Genomic DNA, 21,733 nt, shown 5'->3' on the forward strand with positions numbered 1-21,733 from the left:
GAGTTTGTTCAGATATCTTGCTTTATGGGTGATAGGTGGGATACAGAGAGACTTTCTGGGTTATCCCTTTAGACCATGAAGATTAAGGGAAACAGCGAAGACAAAGAGAGAGAGAGGAAATTTCTGTGTATAGGAATATAAAAAGCAAACACCTGGGGGTAATCAAGCTCTGTTTGATACCATAATATACTATTACATGATAAAGTATTAGTGAAGACTGGAAAGTACTATTTACTGAGGGTTTCCTTTGCTTGAGCATGTATAGGCTACCAATACTTGATATGAAACATTTGGGTAAAGTTCTGCAGGCCAAAGAGGATGAATCTAGCAGATTTTCCAGGCAGGATATCTAAAAGTGGCACCCAGCACTACAGGCAAATCCAGGTGCTCAGCTAAGAACTTTTGGATGGGTATGGCACAAAAGTAATATATTGTTCCTAGTTTTCTTTTTCAGATTTTTCTACTTGGACGCTGTTGTCCAGACCCTGTGTATATGTACGACGTCTCTGCCCATGTCAGTCTGGAATGGTAGAAACAATTGAATGTGTCCTCTTACATTTCCAATTCTACCAGGACATTCTGGATTTGTGTATAGACAATTTTATTAGTAACATATGGTAGCAGAACTATATCTACAACTTATAAAAGCTTAAAGTAAAAGAAAGATCTTTCTACCCCATATCTTACTTTCCCCCCACCCCTCCCTCCGTTACTTGACCCCCGCCAGTGTTTCTTAAAAAAAAAACAAGTATTAAAGGTACCCTTAACTATTAAGAAAAAACAAAAAAACCCAAAAGTTATATTCTTATTTTAAAAATCTTAATCATCAAAGATTGTCCAATGTCCTTTTATTTTCCACTCTTTTTCTACGTATCTTCTGAATTTCTTCCACTCCAACTTAAAAAGTTCCAAATCATAGTCTCTTAGTTTTCTTGTTAATTTGTCCATTTCACTCCATGACATAACTTTTGTAATCCAATCCCATTTCTCTGGTATTTTTTCTTGCTTCCACAGCTGCGCATACAATGTCCTAGCAGCTGAGAGCAAGTACCATATTAAAGTTCTATCTTCTTTTGGAAATTTTTCCATTTGTAATCCCAGCAGAAAAATCTCTGCCACTTTGTTGAATTCATATCCCAAAATCTTAGAAATCTCTTGCTGAATCATCTGCCAAAACATTTTAGCCCTTTCACAAGTCCACCACATATGGTAGAAAGAGCCTTTGTGCTTTTTACATTTCCAACACCTATCTGGCATCTTGTTGTTCATCTTTGCTAATTTTTTTGGAGTCATATACCATCTATACATCATCTTAAAACAGTTTTCTTTAATACTATGACATGTTGCAAGTTTCATAGAGTTTTTCCACAAATATTCCCAAGATTCCATCTTTATTTCTTTGTTTACATTAATTGCCCATTTTATCATTTGAGATTTCACTACTTCATCTTCTGTAGACCATTGTAAAAGTAATTTGTATACTTTTGAAATTAATTTCTCATTATCTCCAAGCAGAACTCTTTCCATTTCTGTTTGCTCTTTCCTTATTCCTTCAGCTTTGATATCATTTTCCATCAAGCTTTTTATTTGTTGCATTTGAAACCAATCATATTTATAACTCAGTTCTTCTGCAGTTTTCAGTTCTATTTTCCCACTTTGTATTTTTAGTAACTGGTTGTATGATAGCTGTTTTTCTTTGACTGTTTTAGCCGTTAACTTTATCACTTCAGCTGGCACTATCCACAAAAGTCTCCTCTCATCACCATATTTCTTATACTTTATCCACACATTTAGTAGACTGCTTCTTATATAATGGTGAGAGAAAAGACCGTCCATCTTCTTTTTTCCATAATACAAGTATGCATGCCATCCGAAATTTTTTCCATGGCCTTCCAACACTAAAAGTTTTTTGTTTAACAGCGTTATCCATTCTTTCATCCATACTAAACAAATTGCTTCATGATACAGTTTCAAATCTGGTAATTGGAATCCACCTCTCTCTCTTGCATCTGTCAAGACTTTCATTTTAATTCTTGGTTTCTTCCCGGCCCACACAAATTCCGAAATTTTCCTTCGCCATTTATCAAACTGTTTAGCATCTTTCACAATAGGGATGGTTTGAAACAAATACATAATCCTTGGTAAGATATTCATTTTTACTGCAGCTATTCTGCCCAACAATGACAAGTTGAGCTTGTTCCACTTTAGCATATCTTCTTCTGTTTTACGCCATAGTTTTGCATAATTGTTCCTGAACAAATCAATATTTTTCATTGTTATCTCTACCCCTAGGTATTTTACCTTAGAGGCAACTTCACAACCCGTTAGTCTTTGTAATTCTTGTTGTCTATTTTTCTGCATATTCTTACATAAAATTTTTGATTTTTCTTTATTTATATAAAGTCCCGCCAACTCCCCAAACTCTTGTATTCTCGTTAATAACAAAGGTGTAACTTGTAAGGGATTTTCATTTATAAACATTATATCATCAGCAAATGCTCTGTATTTGTAGGTATATCCTTTTATTTGTAACCCTTCTAGATATTTTTCTTCTTGAATCTGCATCAATAAAATTTCAAGAGTCATTATAAACAACAATGGCGAAAGCGGGCAGCCTTGTCTAGTACCTTTACTGATTTTCATTTCGTCTGTAAGATCTGCGTTAACGCACAACCTTGCCCTTTGTTCAGAATATATTGCCTTTATCATTCTTATAAAACTTTCTCCAAGCTCCATTTTTTCCATCACTGCAAACATAAAGTCCCAGTTTAAATTATCAAATGCTTTCTCTGCATCCGCAAAGAATAATGCTACTTCTTTTTCTGGATGTCTTTCATAATATTCTACAATATTTACAACAGTTCTAATATTGTCTCTTATTTGTCTTTTGGGAAGAAAACCAGCTTGATCCTCCTTTATAAAATTTATCAGATATTGCTTAAGTCGTTCCGCCAGAATTCTTGTAAATATTTTATAATCATTGTTCAAAAGTGAAATTGGTCTGTAATTTTTCAAATTTGTAACGTCTCTTTCTTCTTTGGGTATCAAAGAAACAACAGCTTCTTTCCATGTGTTTGGTACCTTCCCTTTGGTTCTTATTACATTCATCAGCTTCTGTAATTTTGGTGTTAATTCATCTTTAAAAATTTTAAAGTATTTAGCTGTATAACCATCAAATTATTTTTATACTTCTCTTCTTCTTGCCAATTGTTTTAACAAAAGTACCCTTAAGGTAGCAGGGTTTTGTGTGCTGGAGTGTTCAACAAGGCCGAAATACATGGCCTAGTACAGGGGTGGCCAAACTGTGGCTCGGGAGCCACATGTGGTTCTTTCACACATATTGTGTGTGGCTCTCAAAGCCCCTATTGCCTTGTCAGCCAGCTTACAGAAAGCATTTCTCTCTTTACATCACTTCTCCAAGTCAAGCCAGCCAGTGGCTTGGAGAATGCATTTTAAGTTATAGTTACTTTCTTTCCACCTCTCCCTCCCATCTATTTGCCTTCCTTCCTTAGTATGACTTGCCCTGACCTGGATAACCCTGGCTAACATGATCTCGCCAGATCTTGAAAGCTAAGCAGGGTTGGCCCTGGTCAGTATTTGCATGAGAGACCACCATGACAGCCCAAGGCTGCTCAACAGAGGCAGGCAATGGCAAACCACCTCTGTTCCTCCCTTGCCTTGAAAACCCTACAAACCACTGTAGGTTGGCTGCAACTTGAGAGCAGTAATAAATACATACAGAAAAATTGTTAACAGTGGTTGGATTAGAAGCTCCCAAACAAAAAATGAGGCTGAATTTTCTCATTTGCTTGCTTTTGGAAGAAGCAGAACAGAACCTAAAACCTTTATTTGAAAATCTATGTAGAATCTAAGGATTCTGTAGAATCGCCAGGCCCTGAATTCAGCAGGAGCTCACAGGAGTGCAGCTCCTGAACCTTTCTGAGGGTTCCCCCTCCTCCTCCCCACCTACCTTGTCCATTGAATAGTAGGTGCAGCTGCATAACAATCCCTGGATTAGGAGAGCAGGCGGGCAGCCAGCCAGCCACCAGGGGCTTTGCCACGCCCCAGCAGCCCTCATTAACCCCTGGAGAAGCCCGCACCATCCTTTCTCTACTTCTTATTTGATTTTGGGAGGCAGGTGGCTTGCTGGCCTTTTGACTGGGGGGGCAGCCAAGGAGAGCCCCAGGCAAGTGAGGCCTGCTTAGGCTGGCAGGATCTCTAGTTAGTCCAAGCAGGCCTCGCTCACTCAGGGATCTCCTTTCTTGCATTGGGTTGATTTTGGCTGGGTGGACGGTATATGCTAATGAGTTATGCTAATGAGCTCCAACACCTATTTTTCTACAAAACGACCCCTGAGAATCGTTGTAGAATTCACACAATTCTCGTTCCTCAGGGCCACCAAAAGAAGTTTGTATCAGAAGCACGATGGGAGTGTTGTGCCCCTCAGAAACATGTAGCCTCAATTCTGATCACATCTGTGTTGTACAGGGGCAGGGGCTTCAGGATTCTTCTTCCTCTCATTCCCCCCCCAGCACCATTTGTGTGGATATACAGGCAGGCAGGCAGGCAGACAGACAGATATAAAACAATAGCTAAATGTATGCTGTTCACCGGAGCAGACGTTGGCTCTCTGGGGCTATTTGAGGACACCAAGGCAGTATAAACGGGGCAGGGGGGGCGGGACTGAATGCTGAAGCCTTTTCTCCCCTCACACTGGCTGTGGTGGCATTGGCAAGTGCAGCCAGGCCCACGTGCATCTGGGAACACACAGCACTTCTATTGTGTGTCTCATGCAAAGATTGTGGCAGCAACAAGGGTATTTTCACTGAAATCAGCCCAGAGCTCCAGAAGACCTGAACTGCTAGCCAGATTATCACTTCCAAGGAAAGGTGTGGTTTAAAAGAAAAAACAAAGCCATGCTATCAGACACAGAAGCTAATCATGGGCACCTGATCATGCTAATCATGCAAAGATCTTGTGGCAGCAACAAGGATTTGTTTTCGCTGAAATCAACCCAGAGCTGCAGAAGACCTGACCTGCTAGACAGATTATCATTTCCAAGGAAAGGTATGGTTAAAAAGAAAAAACAAAGTCATGCCATCAGACTCAGAAGCTAATCATGGGCACCTGATCTAACATCTAACACAGGCATGGGGAACCTTTTTTCTGCCAAGGGCCTTATGGATATTTATAACATCATTCGCAGGCCATAAAAAAATATCAGCTTAAAAAAACAGTGCTCAGCCAAGGGAGAATGATTCAGGCCAGCAAAATTAATGCAAATAATTGTTTTTCTATTTGAAGTCATGTGGGGAGAGCCTAATCTGGCGCACACACATACACACACATCCCCTGCCCGCCGCCCGAGGGAAATGCATAGGTCCAGGGCTTTTTTGTACAAAAACCCCAGCAGGAACTCAATGCATATTAGACCACATCCCCTAATATTAGCATATTAGGCCACACCATCTGGGATAATCAAGTGTAAACTGAACTGTGAGAGTAACTTTACCAGGCCCTGCAGCAATTCTGGCTGGCCAGCCAGGCCCCAGGGAGGCTTCTGCACAGTACATCTGGCCCTGTGATCCCTGCCTGGTGCTGGGGAAGCTGCTGCACAGCGCAGCTGGGCCCCACGATCCTCGCTGGCCAGCCTGGCCCCAGGGAGACTGCCACATGGCTCAATTCGGCCCAGCAATCCCCGAGGGCCACACCAGGTGACCCTGAGGGCTGTATATGGCCTTGGGACAGAGGTTCCCCACCCCTGATCTAACATTTCATTCATCTGTGTGTTTGTTCCGGGGCTGCCGATCTCCAAGTGGGCAAGCGAGTGAGAAAACATGGATGAGGTAAAAGGAAAAGCAACAGCAACTGTGTCAACAAAGCCTCAACCACAAAGTCAACAAAATCACACACTTTATTATACAAATTATTTGGGAAAATGTATCCACAATATGCATTACGTATACAAAAATTATGCAAACGGGGAAGGGGGAACACAATTCCATAGAACAGAACACTGAATCCAAAAATATCCACTGTGCAGTATATATTACACCAGAGAGCAATACTCTTTTGACTACTTTCCCAACAGGAAAGGTCCCCTGTGCAAGCATCGGTCGTTTCTGACTCTGGGGTGACATTGCTTTCACAACGTTTTCACGGCAGACTTTTTACAGGGTGGTTTGCCATTGCCTTCCCCAGTCTTTTACATTTTCCCCCCAGCAAGCTGGGTGCGCATTTTACCGACCTTGGAGGGATGGAAGGCTGAGTCAACCTTGGGCCGCCTACCTGAATCCACCAGAATCGAACTCAGGTCATGAGCAGAGAGTTCAGACCAAAGTGCTGCAATACTGCTGCTTTACCACTCTGCTAGACTAATTTGGGGGATTAAAACAAACAAACAACAGAAAGCGGGGGATGTAACGTTTAACTATTTCCTTTGTGTAATAATGAATCCATACTAAATTGTTTGCCCCAGGGGGAGGGGGGGAGATACTTATATAGTGCATACAATACTTCTTTCCCATGGGGAAAACGGCAACTTCAAAATGGCACGGAGGAAATCCCCCAACCACTGCTCCTTTCAAACCTATGAACAGAATTGCAGGAGAATGTGAATCCCTTGGTTTGTATCTAGTTTGATTTTGACAGAATATTCTTTTAACAGAGAGCTCCTTTCTGTTCCTTTTCCAGGCTGAGTCTTGGTGTAGCCAGTTTGGTGTCGCGTTTAAGAGCGGCAGACTCTAATCTGGAGAACCGGGTTTGATTCCCCACTGCTCCTCCCCATGCAGCTGCGGTGTGACTTCAGGTCAGTCACAGTTCTCTCAGGGCTGTTCTCTCAAGAGCAGTTCTCTCACAGACCCACTTACTTCACAGTTGTGGGGAGAGGAAGGGAAGGAGATTGTAAGGCACTCTGAGACTCCAAGTGAAGGGCAGGGTACAAATCCAATCTCCTCCTCCTCCCTTCAGTTTTTTCTGACCTTCCATCTTCTCTCAATGATGGAACCTCTTCACTCCTCTCCCTCCCAGCACCCCGGTCTCCCTTTCCTTATTCCTTCACCTTTATGAAGCACAAATTACATATACAACACTTTAGTTCAGCCACTGGAAATTCCAGCTTTTTCTTTGGCTCTATTTGATACACAGACCATGGCGCTGGGGAACGTCTCCAACAGTTTTTCCATATCAAAAATGCCCCCTCCGAGGGCTGCTCTAAGCCCTGATGGGTTATTTAAAAAAACAAAAAACCTCAAGTACAATGCAGGATTCTGTCACCTCCCCCCACCCAGGAGCGAAATACAACCCAGGGCCTAGGAAATGGAAGGGGCCTGGCACACTGGCATCACAGCAGCACACCTACATCACTTTTGGTCAAATCATTAAATGACATGGCAGATGCAAAAAGAGAGGACGATTATAATATGATGGAAGGCTTAAAGATAGTGGCTAAATGTAAAAACTGTGTCGTAATAGGTGATTTTAACTACCCGCTAGGGTTGCCAAGTCCAATTCAAGAAATATCTGGGGACTTTGGGGGTGGAGCCAGGAGACTTTGGGGGTGGAGCCAGGAGACATTAGGGGTGGAGCCAAGATCAAGGCTGTGACAAGCAGAATTGAATTCCAAAGGGAGTTCTGGCCATCACATTTAAAGTGACAGCACACCTTTTCAATTCCTTCCTTCCATAGGAAATAATGAAGGATAGGGGCACCTTCTTTTGGGGCTCATAGAATTGGACCCCCTGGTCCAACCTGCTGTTTTTATACCTTACTTCACATTCAAAATGGCAAAAATAGCTATTAAAATAGTTTCTAGCAATCTTGTGACACTCTATAAAGGAAAAGCTCCTCTACTGTGAATGTGAAACAAGAACTCTGAGGGCACAAAATAGGGCACAGACTATTTTCATATAACTCTTCATTTACATATATGTCAAGCTAAAGTTGCTTATTGCCTATTCTAATGTTAACCCCCCCCCCGCCCAAATATTAACCAGCAGCTGGCAGAAAACAAACAGCCCTAATCATGCCAGAAAGAAAACATGTTTCCAAATCTAAAACTTAAAATAGCCCTTGGCCTACTATATACAGAAGGAAATATAGGAAGAGAGGCATAGTTAAATTTTAAAAGGCATTGTAGCTTCCAAACAGATCACTATCGTGTAGCACACAGAAAAAACCATAAGAGCTCTGTGTGTGTGTGTGTGTGCTTGCTCTCTTCACATACCCCCATCTAATTTCATCAAGAGACAGGCATCTGTGTTCATGGCTGACAGTCACAGATCCCAGGGACGACTGATTCCGCGCTGAGGTGCCGTGGCGAGGGCGACGACTGCGCCGAGGAAGGCGCGGGGAGCCCGGTGGAGGCGAGGAGGGGAAACTTAGGGAGCGGAGGGCGGCGCAGGGAGAGCCACCGCTGAGGAAGCCAGGGAGGCAGGTCATAGCCCCGGGGACTCTGGAACATCCTGCGGGCGCCGGAGCCGCCACAGACCGAGGCCAGGCAGCCGCGAGCTGGCTGACCCGCCTTCCCTCAGCCTGCGCCTCAACGGCATGGCGCGCTCTCTCGAACAGAGCCTCAGCCACTGCGCATGCGACAGAAACCTGCGCGTGCCGCTTCACACACGCACGCACACCTCTTTCTCAGAACTTCCTTCTGCAGAGTCAGATTCGTTTCTGAATCTGCAGAAGGCGCCGTTTCCCTCCCCTCCCCTCCCCCCGCTGCCATTTTTGGGGGGAGCGGGGGAAGAGACTGGAAAACCTGGCGTCTCCCGCCAGAGCGGGAGGATTGGGACCCCTACTACCCGCAGATTGATTGGGTCAATATGTGTTCTGGTCGAGAGAAAGAGATTGAGTTTCTTGATGCTCTCAATGACTGTGCTATGGAGCAGATGGTCTCAGAACCTACCAGGGGTGGGGCGATCCTGGATTTGGTCCTAAGTAATGCCCAAGACTTGGTGAGAGATGTAAAAGTGATTGCGCCGCTTGGAAGCAGTGACCATAATGTTATCGATTTCACCGTTTGTATAAATAGGGAGTTGCCCAAAAAGACCGCCACAACCACGTTTAACTTTAAAAGGGGTAAATTCACTGAGATGAGGAGGCATGTGAGGAGGAAACTGAAAGGAAAGGTAAATACGGTCAAAACACTTGGGGAAGCTTGGAGACTATTTAAAACTATAATCCTAGAAGCTCAGATAAAATACATACCACAAGTTAGGAGGCACAAACAGGCATAAGAAAAGGCCTGCATGGTTAACAAACAAAGTAATGGAAGCTGTAAAAGGTAAGAAGGACTCTTTTAAGCTGTGGAAAACCAGTCCAAGTAAGATTAGTAAAAGGGAACACAGGCTGTGGCAAATCAAATGCAAGACTGTGATCAGGCAGGCAAAAAGGGACTATGAGGAGCATATTGCAAAAAACATAAGGACCAACAATAAAAATTTCTTCAAATATATCAGAAGTAGGAAACCAGCCAAGGAGGCAGTGGGGCCCTTGGATGACCATGGGGTCAAAGGATTACTGAAGGATAGGGAAATGGCTGAGAAGCTGAATACATTTTTTGCCTCCGTCTTCACTGTGGAAGATGAAACTTTTTGCCCACCCCAGAACCACTAATTTTGGAAGGGGTGTTGAAAGAACTGAGTCAGATTGAGGTGACAAAAGAGGAGGTCCTACAACTGATGGACGAATTAAAAACTAATAAGTCACCGGGTCCGGATGGCATACATCCGAGAGTTCTGAAAGAACTCAAAGTTGAACTTGTGGATCTTCTAACAAAAATCTGTAATCTTTCATTGAAATCTGCCTCCATTCCTGAGGACTGGAAGGTAGCAAATGTCACTCCCATCTTTAAAAAGGGTTCCAGAGGAGATCCGGGAAATTACAGGCCAGTCAGTCTGACTTCACTACTGGGAAAGTTGGTAGAAAGCATTATCAAGGACAGAATGAGTAGGCACACTGATGAACACAAGTTATTGAGGAAGACTCAACATGGGATCTGTAAGGGAAGATCTTGCCTCACTAACCTGTTACATTTCTTTGAGGGGGTGAACAAACATGTGGACAAAGGAGACCCAATAGATGTTGTTTACCTTGACTTCCAGAAAGCTTTTGATAAAGTTCCTCATCAAAGGCTCTTAGAAAGCTTGAGAGTCATGGAGTAAAAGGACAGGTCCTCTTGTGGATCAAAAACTGGCTGAGTAATAGGAAGCAGAGAGTGAGTATAAATGGGCAGTCTTCGCAGTGGAGGACGGTAAGCAGTGGGGTGCCGCAGGGCTCGGTACTGGGTCCCATGCTCTTTAACTTGTTCATAAATGATTTAGAGTTGGGAGTGAGCAGTGAAGTGGCCAAGTATGCGGATGACACTTAAGTGTTCAGGGTGGTGAGAACCAGAGAGGATTGTGAGGAACTCCAAAGGGATCTGTTGAGGCTGGGTGAGTGGGCGTCAACATGGCAGATGCGGTTCAATGTGGCCAAGTGCAAAGTAATGCACATTGGGGCCAAGAATCCCAGCTACAAATACAAGTTGATGGGGTGTGAACTGGCAGAGACTGACCAAGAGAGAGATCTTGGGGTCGTGATAGATAACTCACTGAAAATGTCAAGACAGTGTGCGTTTGCAATAAAAAAGGCCAACGCCATGCTGGGAATTATTAGGAAGGGAACTGAAAACAAATCAGCCAGTATCATAATGCCCCTGTACAAATCGATGGTGCGGTCTCATTTGGAGTACTGTGTGCAGTTCTGGTCGCCGCACCTCAAAAAGGATATTATAGCACTGGAGAAAGTTCAGAAAAGGGCAACTGGAATGATTAAAGGGCTGGAACACTTTCCCTATGAAGAAAGGTTGAAACGCTTGGGACTCTAGCTTGGAGAAACATCGACTGTGGGGTGACATGATAGAGGTTTACAAGATAATGCATGGGATGGAGAAAGTAGAGAAAGAAGTACTTTTCTCCCTTTCTCACAATACAAGAACTCGTGGGCATTCGAGAAATTGCTGAGCAGACAGGTTAAAACGGATAAAAGGAAGTACTTCTTCACCCAAAGGGTGATTAACATGTGGAATTCACTGCCACAGGAGGTGGTGGCGGCCCCAAGCATAGCCACCTTCAAGAGGGGTTTAGATAAAAATATGGAGCAGAGGTCCATCAGTGGCTATTAGCCACAGTGTGTGTGTGTGTGTGTGTGTGTATGTGTATATATATATATATAAATTTTTGCCACTGTGTGACACATAGTGTTGGACTGGATGGGCCATTGGCTAACATGGCTTCTCTTATGTTAAAAAAAAAAGTCACTTCCATTTTTTAACCAGAAGTGATGTAAGGACACCAATGCAATGCTGGCACACATTCCTCCCCGTCCTGCCCTATTTCTTCCTTCCAGCACCAATCCCAGGAGACCCCGGCTACATCAGAAATTCCTTGTCACAGAATTTCTGAATCCTTTGGCGTGCAGCAGCCTGCCTTCCAACCTTGGCTGGCCTTGGCCCCTCTACCTCAAGAGGGACAGCTTCCATAACATCTAAGTGGGGCAAAAAACAGCAATGTTTTTCAGGGAGCTGCACCCAGAGCAAATGCAGCAGCCGGGCTGGGCTCCCCACCCTCACCCACCCCATCTTCTGGTGTCTCAGTAACTACGGTGCTACATAAATGGGTCACTTTAAGTCACCTAGGACTGGGCACAGACCCAGAGGAGTTAGCCGTGTTAGTCTGTTCCTGCAAAATAGTAAAGAGCCCAGTGGCACCTTTAAGACTAACACATTTTATTGTAGCGTAAGCTTTCATTGTAGCATAAGCTACCCCTGATGTAGCCAATCTTCCAAGAGCTTACCAAAAAGAGCCTTGTAAGCTCTTGGAGGACTGGCTACTTCAGTGGGATGTGGCCTAATATGCAAAGGAGCTCCTGCTAGAATTCCACCCCTGCATTCGTTCATTCACATATAAAGAAACCCTGAACCCATGAAGCTGACCCTTGGACTGTCAGGGTCAGTAGTGTCCTACTCAGGCTGGCAGAAACTTCTTGAGGTCTCAGAGCAAAGGTCTTTAACAACACTTCCTACCCGATCCTTTTAAGCTGGGGATGCCTCCGGGGACCTTTTGCAGACCCAGCAGATGCTCTACCACTGACCCACAGCCCTTCCCCTGAACCACTGATTTCTTCACCTTCCAGCCATGTTGCCTTGAATGACATCTGTCACTGACTGCTGGGATCCGCAAGCCCTTGGATTTTATCCTGTTATATTCATTCTCTTCCTGGACTTCCCTTGGAAAATCTGGAAGGTGAATGATCACCAAGAGCAATGCGCCTCACCCTGCTCCTTTACTGTGAGAGAGAGGTACCCTTCCAGACATTAATTCTTCCCAGGACAATCACTTGCTTGACATCTCATCTGACCCCCTTGCTCTTTCTCAATGAAACCTGGTTCGGCCATGTGAAACTGAACCATTCCCCCTCCCCTCACCACTGCCTACCTTATCATGGTGAAATGCACTGGAAGCCTGCATTTCATCTCCTTTCAGATGATCCTTGCAAGAAACCTTTTTGAACTGCAGTGGCAAAGAAACTACGACTTGATAAAAGGGAAATGATTCCCATGTTGCAATCTAGGAAAGAAGTACCTGATTGGGTGAACTGTAGGCCAGAGGTGGCCAAACTTGCTTAATGTAAAAGCCACATGAAAAAAAACATCAGATGTTTCAGAGCCACAAGACACAAACAGATATTACACACACACACACGTTTATTAAAACTCTTAATACTTTCTTTGCACAGAAAGATAAAATATATATCTGTATGCACTTTACAATACAACCATGCCAGAAGGAGACTTCTTTCAAAACAAAAGCTGGGAATAACAGTCCCTGTAAGACCAGCATAGGGAAAGGTTAAGGAATTATTTTTTTACACCAGTGGGAGAAGGAAACGCACATGTACCATATAAATCACTGACCACCATTTGCACCATTATGCATCTCTCTTTGCCTTGACACCAAGGTTAGTAAATGCAGCTCCTACAAGAACTAAGAAACTAAGGGGGAACCTTGCACCGCCCTCTTTAATTCCATCCCTCCTTTCAGTAGCTCCCTTGGCTCTTGCGCTCTCTTTCCCCACTCTAGGTCTCCAGATGACCTCTGTGGTGGAGGAGAAAAGCTTGCAGGCCTGCCTATTTCCCCCTCCTTCCCTGCTTCACACATGGCAGAAATAGTTGCCTACCTATGGGTCAGTGTTCAGAGACTGACTGAACTTCCAATGCTAAGCACTCTTACTAGAGAGTAAGCCTTCATTAAGTTCCTCCTTGACCTCTAGGAACCACATAGTACATGTGAAAGAGCCACATGTGGCTCCCAAGCCTCAGTTTGGCCACCCCTGCTGTAGGATGAGGAAGGAATTAACACTTCCACTTACAGCATTAAAATGGGTTTTATCCACCCTCAAGACTCTTTAAGCACTGCATCAAGAAAACCAGAGATTTTGCTGCCAGGATAAATGGCACAAAATAGGGTTGCCAACCTCCATGTGGGTGACTAGAAGAGAACCCTAGGTTTCCGTGATATCCAGCCTCCAAAATAATACAAATTGGAACAAAAAAAATTAAATAGAATCAGGGCTTTTGTGTGTGTGTGTCAGGGGGTGTGGCCTAATATGCAGATGAGTCCCTGCTGGGCTTTTTCTATAAAAAAGGCCCTGAATAGAATAAATAAATATTTCAACACTCTCATACAAAATACTCTACAAACATACCCTGACAATAGAACATTAAATAATCATAAAGACTTAAGGACCCAAATTTTCACGTTTCCAGTTACAAAATAAATGTCTATTCACAATAGCGGTCCTTCAGTTCCTTAAGGATCTTGGGTTCCAAGTTGCTGTCAAGCATGTTATTTTTATACAGTATTGAATTCTGATTGCTTTTCCTTTAGTCACTCTTTCCTTTCCCATAGCTGCATATCAAAGCTAACCCCCCCTTTACATTCTCACCTCCCTTTTTCCTTTCCCACCTTTGAGTAGCAAATGTAGGAATGCTGTAACTTTGATGCAGAAGGAAAGAAGGCACCTCCCCTGAACAGTTCTCATTCATTGCTTATCAATTGTAGCAAGAATGCCTGGGACCGAGGGAAGTTTCAACCGCAAGATAGTAGTTTGCATAGTTGTAATAGTTCACACATAATTGTTATGTCTTTAAGCTATCTTTCCTATACCCTTTGATGTAATCCTTAAAACCCCGTGCTACGGGCAATTCTGTATCACTTTCAAGGTGCTGCACCTTGAGCAACAATGGATTATCAATAAATTGAGACTTTGTATTCAACAATTGCTTGGTTATTTGAAATTCCCATGCTTGACAGTTGCTCCTGAGGAATTTTGATGGTATTCAATGTTCCAAAAAAAGTGTTCTTCACAGAGCAACACAACGCAGTGACGAGGTAGTACTTTATTTCCCCTCGTTTCGCTATAAGTTTTAACTAGTTGTGTGAAAGAAAGAATAAAACTAGCATATTTCATGAACAAATACAAAAATTAGCATATTTCATAAACAAATTACTAACTCCCCCTCATAGCAGCCTGCATAAACATACCTTCAAACACTGATCCAGAGCATGGCAAGATTCCAACTTTCACACACAACCAAGTGATTAGTTAACAGGTCTTGCATCATGTTTGCATGAACAGCCTTCACAAATACTTAAAAACAGGTGCAACTACTTTATAGTTCCCTTAAAGGTCCATACCACAGTAGGGATTCTCCATACAAACATATTCAGACATGCAACATATAATTCTAACAATGTTCCACAGTTACAGAAAACAGGAAAGATCCCATTCATTATTCAGTCATGATGACATTAAAGACCTAAGTTTAAAAATCCACCGCATTTCCTCCTGGTGCAGCCATTTTGTAACATCACATTTACTGTAAGGTCTGGAAGCAAATTTAGAAACTGCAAAGAATTTTAGAGTCTAAGTCATGTTGTTATGTCCAAATATACTCCACAAGTGGAGCCTCAGGGTATGTTTGTAGAGTATTTTGTATGAGAATGTTGAAATAGTCATTTATTCTATTTAATTTGTTTCCAATTTGTATTATTTTGGAGGCTGGATATTACAGAAACCTAGGGTTCTCTTCTAGTCACTCTCTGCCGTGATTCTCTATTTGGTTTCACAACCTCCTGGTGGGGCCTGTTATTGTCACTGACCACCAGATGACAGAAATCAGCTCCCCTGGAGAAGATGGCTGTCTTGGAGGGTGGCCTCTATGGCCTTGTGCCCTGCTGAGGCCCCTCCTGTCCACAAACCCTGCTCTCCCTAGGCTCCAACACACAAAGCTCCAGGTCTTTCCCCACCTAAAGCTGGCATCCATTTTCATATATATTGTCTCCTTTCCTTGCCAGTTTGGTGTAGTGGTGCATGGACTCTTATCTGGGATAGGGTTGCCAAGTCCAATTCAAGAAATATCTGGGGACTTTGGGGGTGGAGCTAGGAGACATTGGGGGTGGAGCCATAAGCAAAGTTGTGACAAGCACAACTGAACTCCAAAGGGAGTTCTGGCCATCACATTTAAAAGGAACTGCACACCTTCTAAATGCCTTCCCTACCTTAGAAATAATGGATAGGGGCACCTTCTTTCGGGGCTCAAAGAATTGGACCCCCTGGTCCAATCATTTTGAAACGTGGAGAACTTTTTGAGGAGAGTCATCAGATGCTATGCTGAAAATTTGGTGCCTCTACCTCAAAAAACAGCTCCTCCAGAGTCCCAGATACCCCCAGATCAATTCCCCATTATACCCTATGAGAATCAATCTCCACATAGGGAATAATGAAGTGCCCAGCAGACATTTCCCTCCCCACCCCCCGTTTCTGACGACTCTGAAGTGAGAGACTGGCATCTCTACTCACCAGCTGCTGAACTTCCAACTTCTTCAAAGTAACACATCCCAAGAGGAAGCCTTTTCAGCAAGCAAGGTTTGAAGCCTCCGGAGGTAGAAAGGCACACGGGGGCTGTGAGAGCGGGGCTTCTCCCCACCGGCCAGCTGACTGGGAGCGGAAAGGAGCCTGGGAAAGCGAAAGAACCCCCGCTGGGACCTGAGGTTTGGCAAGCCTAATCTGGGAGAACCGAGTTTGATTCCCCACTCCTCCCCCTTGCAGCTGCTGGAATGGCCTTCGGTCAGCCATAGCTCTGGCAGAGGTTGTCCTTGAAAGGGCAGCTGCTTTGAGAGCCCTCTCAGCCCCACCCACCTCACAGGGTGTCTGTTGTGGGGGGAGAAAATACAGGAGATTGTAAACTGCTCTGAGTCCCTGATTCAGGGAGAAGGGCGGGGTATAAATCTGCAATTCTTCTTCTTCTTGCACCCTTAATTTATTGTCGTCCCAGGAACTATGTTCTCAGACTTTTAAAATACGAAAGTTGAGGCATGAGAGATTAGTACTGGAAGGCCAGGAAAGAGTTGGGTTGCCAACCTCCAGACTGGGCCTGGAGTTCTCCAAGGGTTAAAACTGATCTCCAGATTGCTCCTGGACAAATGGCAGCTTTCAATTTAAATTTTTTATTCTTTTAACAACAAAATTAACATATAAAGCAAAATCATAATTAATACAATACTAGGAAACGAGAAGACATTCTGAAAAACATTGGGCTAGATTAGAATACGGGTCCCCAATCTGGTTTGGAATTCTGAGAACAAGAACTGGATGCAGTAACAGAATAGCTACCTGGGTCCAATCATAAAACACTGGGAGGTTCCCTCCAAATGTAGGTGATTCCAAACCAAGCATCTTGCTATGGGAGGTGGCAGCTGTTTCCAAATGAATATTCCCTGGAGACAAACGATACTGCTTCCTGAAATCTTTTGAAGAACCTCCTGCTCCAAAGAGAAGGAGGAAAGCCAGGATTGGCTCTTTGCTTAGAAGAAGAGATGCTTTGGTTGAAATGGGCACAGGGGACACTGGAAGGCATCAAGATGGCACCCATTGGGGGAATCAATGGATTAGAAAATTACTTAACCCAGAAACTACCAATCATGTGCCCAGGTGGGTTCTTTTATCACCAATATTTAAGAGCAAAAATATATCTGATAGAGATTTGCCTGTCTATTAAAAAGCACACACAGAAGCTGCCTCAGTCCAGATTGTTACAGAAAGCAAAACAGAATGCTGAGTTTGATGCCATCAGAAATACACAAGCACAATTCTTTATGCTGTATTTAAAAAAAACCCCTATGCTGTTAATCTCTAATCTGAGCTGTCTTGCCTTTTTTCTAGTAATCAGTCTCATAATCAGGGCTTTTTTGAGCAGGAACACAGCTGCGGCTGGCTTGACATTGGGGTGTGTGGCCTAATGCGCAAATGAGTTCCTGCTGGACCTTTTCTACTAAAAAAACCCCTGCTCATAATGTTTATATGAAAGTGAATGATGCTAGCCAGTGGTAGCAGCTGCTGCAACAGGTGGGTTCACAGGCACTATACAAAAAATACAAAACAGTAGCCAATGAGAACCCAATTTGGAGAAAGTTTAAGAGCCGCTGGGCTAGATGTTAATACTTCTAAAAATTATTTGGATTCCATCTGAAATTGCAAGTATATTAAACTTCTCTGTGATATGAATGAAGAAGGTATTGGTTTTGATTGTCCCCACAATTCATCTGTTATCAGTGTGGGGGGGGGGTGCCAGAAGTTAGCCTTGCCTAGGGTGCCAGATAGTCTAGGGTTGGCCCTATCTCCAAGTGACAAAGATCAGTTCCCCTGGAGAAAATGACCTCTTGGAAAAGGGGACTCGACACTAAACCCCACTGAAGTCCCTCCCCTCCCCATCAACTGCCCTCCTCAGGCTCCACCCCCAAAATCTCAAGATATTTCCCAGAGGAAAAAGAGGCATTAGAACTCTCAAGAGTGAAATGAAGGAGAAACACAAAGGTGCCCCTTGTGAACTTTTAAACATTTTTTGAGAACTTTGTTTCCCCAAAGAGGTTCTGGAACTCCATTCCACCGCATTCCCCAAAGGAAAAAAAAAAGCCCTACCTGGAGCTGGCAACCCTATCCATTGAAGAGACCTGTTGTTCTCTAAAGTTGGCTCTGATTCACAAAAGCATATGCCACAAAAAAAAAAGAAGATTCATTGCAGGTGTCACAAGACCCTGTCGTTTTGTAAGCAGTATAGGAAGCTCACAAAATAAACACATCAGCAGGCTGGATTCATACAGTGTCTTTGCCTTCTCTTTTAGGCTTTCCTACCTGCCCACTTGGAAGCAGACTCTACGATGAAGCAGTGAGGGGAATGGTGTGAAGGAGTGGGATGCTCTTCAAAGAAAGCCTGACAATGCAATTTTGCTAAGGACAACAGAACAAAGGATACAAGGGAGCTCACATGGATGCTCCAAGCCTTCATTAGGAATAGGAGCAGAAGCTGTAGATATGTCATTCACCTGTAGGGTTCCCAGGTCTTACCTGGCTGCTGCTGGTGGTGGACTTTTTCCATGGGCATATATGATGACATCACCCAGAAGTGACATCATCACACCAGGCATGTCATGCAGGGGATGCTCTAGCATTTGGGTAAAAACTCTGTGGCACCATAGAGTTTTTTCCCAAACGCTAGAGCGTTCCCCATGCATGACATCATTTCTGAGTGACCTCAGTATACTGAGCACGTAAGGTGGATAGAGCTCTTTGGGGGTGCAGCTCCCCCTGCTGGCCATCTCCATGCTGGTGGGTTGGAGGGAGGCTGCAAAATTGGGGGAATGGGAACCCTATTCACCTGGGATACAGCAGCTACAAGTGATGCATCCTTTGCCTAGGAATACAAATGAAGGCTAGAAAAATAAAAAATAATTTTTTCCTCTTTTTTTGCTGTCCAGGGGCTGGCATGTACCAGCAAATAGGTTTGACAATCAGGCTGGAGAAAAATGCCCTTTCCCTTTAAGAGAGGCTCGATGGACTGCTGAAGCTTTTCATGGCACAGAGATCAATAACATCCCCTCTGTTAAACGGACAGGGCATTTGTTTCCTCCAGGCAGTTGGAATCCCTGACTGGCAGCAAAAAAAGAGATGCTAGATTTCTGAGATGGTAGAACGAGCTGGGACAATTCAGACTACCGGGGAAGGGGGGGGGGGGGGGGACAACTTCCTAATGGGCCTTAAAGTGGGGAAATTGTGCAAACAAAACAAAAAAAATTACATCTGAGAAAAAGGTTCTAGTAGCTCTCTGCACGCTGCAGCTACTTTTCATTATTGCTGGGGGGGGAGTGGGAAAATTCACACCCGCCCTGTCTGAAGAGGCCCAGTCCATTGTACAACTTCAGCACCCTGCCTCCTCATTAGGATCACATTCTTTTACAGATGGGGCCTACTGTAAATATGATAAGACAAAATAATCCACCCATGTGACTTTAGACTGTCCCAAAAAGGGCAGCTTGTCACTTACTGAGCGAGTAAAAAGCCTGTGGTCTGGCAGGAGTCTGAGTACTTCTCAGCAACGTACAACATCACTTCCAGAGAAAACCTGCAAGCCTTTGATCCATTCTAGGAGTTGTAGGAAACTCTGAGTATGGGATTTTAGTTCCCCCACTCCCACTTCTAGAACAGTTTCAGGAAACAGGAACAAGGAGTGGAAGTAGGGTTGCCAGGTTCAATAAATTCAATAAATACATGGGGATTTTGAGGGTGGAGCCAGGAGACATTGGGGTAGAGTCAGAAGCTAGGTTGTGACCTCTGAAAGGAGTTCTGCACATCACATTTAAAGGGACCTCACACCTATTAAATGCCTTCCCTCCATTGTAAATAATGAAGGCTAGGGGCATCTTCTTTGGGGGGGTTAGAATTGGACTCCCTGGTCCAATCTTTTTGAAACTTGGAGGGTATTTTGCTAGGCTGTAAATTTGGTGCCCAGAGCTTCAGATACGCATGGATCAACTCTCCATTATACCCTATGGGGATTGGTCTCGACAGGGAATAATGGAGTGCCCAGCAACACATTTCCTTCCCCCCGCCACTTTCTGATGACCCTGAAGCAGGGGGAGGACCTCCACATCAGGGGATCCCCTGCCCCCACCTGGAGATCGGTAACCCTAGATGGGAGAATCCTTGCCCCCTGGTTAAAGTCACATAGGTGAGATTTTTTATCTTGCCCATAGGTTTTTCTACTGGCTGATTTACCACTGGCATGAACAGATCCCACTCCCCTCCTGGCTGGTAAAATAAGCCAGCATCGTGCAGTGGGTACTGTGTAGGGCTACTATCTGAGAAACCAAGGCCTGAATCTCCACTCTGCCATGAAAGGGTGACTTCAGCCTCTTAGGCCAGGCACACATTCTCAGCATAAGTAACCTCACAGGGTTACTGAAAGAACAAAAGGCGCTAAGCCACTTTTGATCCCATTGGGGAGAAAGGCATGAAATTAATGAAGTAAATTAAATAAATAATGGAGAGAAGACGATAGCGGGGGTTTTTTTAAGCATTCAGTGCCCTTTAAGGCAAAGCAGTTTGCCTTAAAGCAGTTTGCTGTGCTGTGTTATCAGAAGCCTTGCAGCAGTAGGCTTGTTGCCCATTTTAACCTTTATTTTATCCAGGTTTTCCTGTACCTCAAAAAGAACTTCTCTAGTCAGATATAGCTGCCACAATGTCGCAAGAAGAATCATGGGAGGAAAGAAGATCAAGAATCAAAGAAAAGTGGCAGACCTATCTGAAATGGGCGAAGGAAGAAAGGAGAGTGGACATTCAGTGGAAGCTTCAAGTCCTTTGTCCCTGGCTGGAAGAAGAAAAGGATGTATAGACTAAGGGGGGTGGGCTGGGGGAAAAATGTAAAATGGATATCAGAAACCATGTAGAGAAATGGATAATGTATAATAATAATAATAATAATAAAAATATACATTGAGAAAAAAGAACTTCTCTAAACACTTTGGTTGCCTTTTTTTTGCTTACCTTTCCTTCCAATAGCTCCTCAACCAGACAGAGAGAAAGACAGAGCTGCGTATTTTAAAACTGACTCCTCTAGCAGTCCTTTTGATTTCAGTTTGATCTGCTGCAGATACCAGGCGATGTTATTTTACTTCAGTGCCACACAAAGATTCACCTGACACACATTTAGCCTCTGTTAAAGGGGACAGGAGATTTTTTTCTCCTGACCATTCACAACTGTTAAGCTTAAATTAATATTAGCCTTGCCAGCCAACAAGCCTCGAAGAAAATGAACTGACCCTTTAAGAGAAGCTTGACATGACAAAATGGGCAGCTGTAGCTTTTCAAGGAGTGGCGGTAAATAATATCACCTGGTTAATACCATCATATTAAACCTCTGTTAAAAGGAGAGGACCCAGAGCACCAATGCTGGAGGACAGGAATAAAACAAACTGAAAATGTTTTTAAAAACTCACTTCTGGGGAATACCTGAAAGTGATAGCAGAAGTTCTAGAAAATCTATGTCAAAACCACAGAGTTTCCAGTGATTCCTAGAGCTACCATTGTCACTGCCAGGTATTCCTGGAAGTGACATCATTGCATGGCTACTGACCCCCACCCCACCTCACCCCATTTTCTTGCCTTCCCCATTCTTATGCTGTTGAGTTGCAGCCCGTTTAGTAGGGTTGCCAAGTCCAATTCAAGAAATATCTGGGGACTTTGGGGGTGGAGCCAGGAGACATTAGGGGTGGAGCCAAGATCAAGGCTGTGACAAGCCCTAGGGAATAACGGAGTTCCCAGCAGACATTTCGCTCCCCTCCCCCCGCTTTCTGACGAC

At 43.9% G+C, this 21,733-nt stretch overlaps 1 protein-coding gene across 4 annotated transcripts in view; it reads right to left on the reverse strand.

Moving 5' to 3' along the window:
• The window catches only part of B4GALNT1 (beta-1,4-N-acetyl-galactosaminyltransferase 1), a 106,012-nt gene that overhangs the window by 30,592 nt on the left and 53,687 nt on the right, over positions 1 to 21,733 (reverse strand). For 2 of the 4 annotated variants that reach the window (XM_060252635.1, XM_060252631.1), the window contains exon 1: positions 20,920 to 21,068. The exons of 1 other annotated variant lie outside the window; for it this stretch is intronic. The gene's annotated coding sequence lies outside the window, so the exon portion shown is untranslated. Of the gene's footprint in view, positions 1 to 14,582; positions 14,663 to 20,919; positions 21,069 to 21,733 lie in introns of those variants that run through there. One more of the 4 variants, XM_060252633.1, reaches the window with a different exon arrangement.

This window comes from Heteronotia binoei, chromosome 13 (genome assembly GCF_032191835.1).
Source record: "Heteronotia binoei isolate CCM8104 ecotype False Entrance Well chromosome 13, APGP_CSIRO_Hbin_v1, whole genome shotgun sequence".
Taxonomy (NCBI): Eukaryota; Metazoa; Chordata; class Lepidosauria; order Squamata; family Gekkonidae; genus Heteronotia; species Heteronotia binoei.